Genomic DNA, 3,763 nt, shown 5'->3' on the forward strand with positions numbered 1-3,763 from the left:
GACAGGGCCCCGCCCCTCCTATTTAATCACAACATAATTTACAATTATTCTATGATTCAGGAGCGACACAATTCGTTTCTTTGGCTATGTGTTTGTGGAGGGGAGAAAGGTTATGAGAGGAAGGAAGAAAAATGGGCCAGGCGCGGTGGCTCACGCCTGTAATCCCAGCACTTTGGGAGGCCAAGGCGGGCGGATCACGAGGTCAAGAAATTGAGACCATCCTGGCCAACATGGTGAAACCCCGTCTGTACCAAAAATACAAAAAAAATTAGCAGGACGTGGTGGCGCGCGCCTGTAGTCCCAGCTACTCGGGAGGCTGAGGCAGGAGAATCACTTGAACTCGGGAGGCGGAGCTTGCAGTGAGCCGAGATCCCGGCACTGCACTCCAGCCTGGGCGACGGAGCGAGACTCCACCTCAAAAAATAAAAGAAAAGAATATTAGATTTTAATTAAAGGGATAATTGTGTGACTTATGTAAATTACCCCCAAAATACAATTTTAATGTGAGTAAGGAGTTAATTTTTCCTTTTTTTTTTTTTTTTTTTTTTTGATGGAGTCTGGCTTCGTTGACCAGGCTGGAGTGCAGTGGCGCAATCTCGGCTCACTGCAAGCTCCTCCTCCCGGGTTCACGCCATTCTCCTGCCTCAGCGTCCTCAGTAGCTGGGGCTACAGGCGCCGGCCACCATGCCCGGCTACATTTTTGTGTGTGTTTTTAGTAGAGATGGGATTTCACCATGTTGGCCAGGCTGGTCTTGAACTCCTGACCTCAAGTGATCAGCCTGCCTCGGGCCTCCCAAGTTTGTTTGTTTGTTTTTTACTTCTTCTAAAACAAAACAGGCCGGGCGCGGTGGCTCAAGCCTGTAATCCCAGCACTTTGGGAGGCCGAGAGGGGCGGATCACGAGGTCAGGAGATTGAGACCATCCTGGCTAACACGGTGAAACCCTGTCTCTACTAAAAAATAAAAAATAAAAAATAAACTAGCTGGGCGAGGTGGCGGGCACCTGTAGTTCCAGCTACTCCGGAGGCTGAGGCAGGAGGATGGCATAAACCCGGGAGGCGGAGCTTGCAGTGAGCTGAGATCAGGCCAGCCACTGCACTCCAGGCTGGGTGACAGAGCAAGACTCCGTCTCAAAAAAAACAAAACAGGACACATCTGCAGAACATGCAGGTTTGTTACATGTGCCATGGTGGTTTGCTGCACCTATCGACCCGTGCTCTAAGTTCCCTACCGTTACCTGGGACTCCCCAACAGGCCCAGGTGTGTGTTGTTACCCTCTCTGTGTCCATGCGTTCTCAGTATTCATCTCCCACTTGTGAATGAGAACATGCTGTGTTTGGTTTTCTGTTCCTGTGTTAGTTTGCTGAGGCTGATGACATCCAGCTTCATCCATGTCCCTGTAAAGGACAAGAGCTCATTCCTTTTAATGGCTGCTTAGTATTCCATGATGTGTATGTACCACATTTTCTTTATCCAGTACACCATTGATGGGCATTTGGGTTGGTTCCATGTCTTTGCTATTGTAAATAGTGTTGCAATAAACATATGTGTGTTGGTCGAGCCCACTGGCTCACGCCTGTAATTCCAGCACTTTGGGAGGTCAAGGCAGGCAGATTACTTGAGATCAGGAGTTTGAGACCAGCCCGGTCAACATGGTGAAACCCCGTCTCAACTAAAATACAAAAATTACATGGTGGCAGCAGTATGTACTCCCAGCTACTCAGGAGGCTGAGGCAGGAGAATTGCTTGAACCCAGGAGGCGGAGGCTGCAGTGAGCCAAAATTGTGCTATTGTCCTCCAGCCTGGGAGACAGAGTGAGACTCTGTCTCACAAATAAATAAATAAAATGTGCCATTGTACTCCAGCCTGGGCAACAGAGTGAGACTCTGTAAATAGACTCTACCATTGTACTCCAGCCTGGGCGACAGCTGTGACCCTGACGTGATTTGAACACACAACCTTCTGATCTGGAGTCAGATGCACTACCATTGCGCCACAAGGTCTTGGAAACATAAATTTTTTGTGCTTTAGATGGACCCTATTTCAGCAGTTGTCAGGTGTAGTGACCAGTATAGTTTTTTTTACTATCCTTTAATTAATTAATTAATTAATTAAAAATACAAGAGATGGGATCTTGCCGTGTTGCCCAGACTGGTTTCGAACTCCTGGGCTCAAGCGATCCTCCCATCTCGGCCTCCCAAAGTTCTGGGATTACAGGCATGAGCCATCCCGCCTGACTCCTGTTTGCTTTAACAGAAAACGGAAACACTCAGTGCTCCAGGTTCGAGACATTTGAACATAGGGAAAGCAGTGAGGTCAGGCCTGGCCACCTCTAGGCAGAGGACAAGGAACTCAGTCCAGCAGGTCGTTCTAGGAATACAAACGTGGGGCGGGAGCCAGATGACAGGTCAGGCCAGCGCAGTCCTGTAGGAGCCGCTGGGGGAAGACTACTGACTTCCTCCTCGTTTGTTTTGAATAAAGCTTTGTCCTAGTGGCGCTTGAACTTCAAATGCTGGAGATCAGGCTGCACCACCAACGCTTTTCCAAGGACAGCAGCCCCTCCAGGGTGGGCGGGTAGTTTTTGGATTGGGAAGGCAACTATTTCCTGAGCTCTGAACCGTTTTATTTATTTTTTCAGTTAGAGACAGCGTCTCACCTTGTCACCCAGGTTGGAGTGTAGTGGCACAATGTTAGCTCACTACAGCCTCAACCTCCCGCACTCAAGGGATCCTCCCGCCTCAGTCTCCTAAGCAACAGCTGGGACTACAGGTATGTGCGACCACATCTGGTGTTGTTATTTTTGTTTTTGTTGTTTTGTTTTGCTTTTTTGAGAGACAGTTTTGAACTCCTGGGCTCAAGCAATCCGCCCGTCTCAGCCTCCCAGAGTGCTCCTCCTGCACTGTTTTAAGGTCCTATCTGAAGTCCTGTGAATGTACTATCTGAAGCACAGTCCCGATAAATCCTGCTACAGATGTGAACAGCACGACCTAAATATTGGCTCTGAATTTTTCCTCACACTTTAGCTAAGGTGCTGGTCCACTGCTGAAGTACCTATGCAAAGAAATCTTTAGGGCTAAAGAACAGAAAATACAGTGTCCAAGGTTGAGAGTTAGCGGCAAGACGTCTATATAACTCCTAGTGGCTAAAGAAAGGGATGATCATATGTTTGACCCCGACGTGATTTGAACACGCAACCTTCTGATCTGGAGTCAGACGCGCTACCGTTGCGCCACGAGGTCTTGGAAGAATAAGTTTTTTGTGTTTTAGATGGATCCTATTTCAGCAGTTGTCAGGTGTAGCGACCAGTATAGTTTTTTTTACTATCCTTTTATTATGGTTTGGGATTGACTAAGAGTTCTTTCCCTTTTGTAATGCAGCTATTCGGAGGGAAGTGTAAAAGTAAACGAAACAGCATAGAAACAGATGCCACCACGGGGTCCGTAAATAATCCTCTTCTCATTCAGGAAAATTCACCTCCCTCAGGCTATGGAGTCTCCTAAGGAGAAACGTATGGGAAGCCACAGTGGAAAATGAGAAAGCGCAGCTTAGCGGAGAAGGCTGGGGCGGTGTTGTGAGGGATTCGGATTTTCTTCTCCCCAGCCCTCTGCATGGGGAACACTAAGAATGTGCACGTGAGCCAGATCAACGAAAGAGTATTATGTTCAGGCCGGGCGCGGTGGTTTACGCCTGTAATCCCAGCACTTTGGGTGGCCGAGGCTAGGCGGATCACCTGAGGCCAGGAGTTCGAGACCAGCCTGGCCAAC

General features: G+C 48.5%; 2 non-coding genes across 2 annotated transcripts; both read right to left on the reverse strand.

The window, feature by feature from the left end:
* Positions 1-1,930: 1,930 nt before the first annotated feature.
* TRNAW-CCA lies at positions 1,931-2,002 on the reverse strand. Its single transcript has one exon. It is a non-coding gene; the product is annotated as a tRNA-Trp (tRNA).
* A 1,164-nt stretch (positions 2,003-3,166) lies between these two features.
* Positions 3,167-3,238, reverse strand: TRNAW-CCA. Its single transcript has one exon. It is a non-coding gene; the product is annotated as a tRNA-Trp (tRNA).
* Between the last annotated feature and the right edge of the window lie 525 nt (positions 3,239-3,763).

The sequence above is a fragment of the Mandrillus leucophaeus genome, unplaced genomic scaffold (assembly GCF_000951045.1).
Source record: "Mandrillus leucophaeus isolate KB7577 unplaced genomic scaffold, Mleu.le_1.0 Scaffold29, whole genome shotgun sequence".
In the NCBI taxonomy this organism is placed as follows: domain Eukaryota; kingdom Metazoa; phylum Chordata; class Mammalia; order Primates; family Cercopithecidae; genus Mandrillus; species Mandrillus leucophaeus.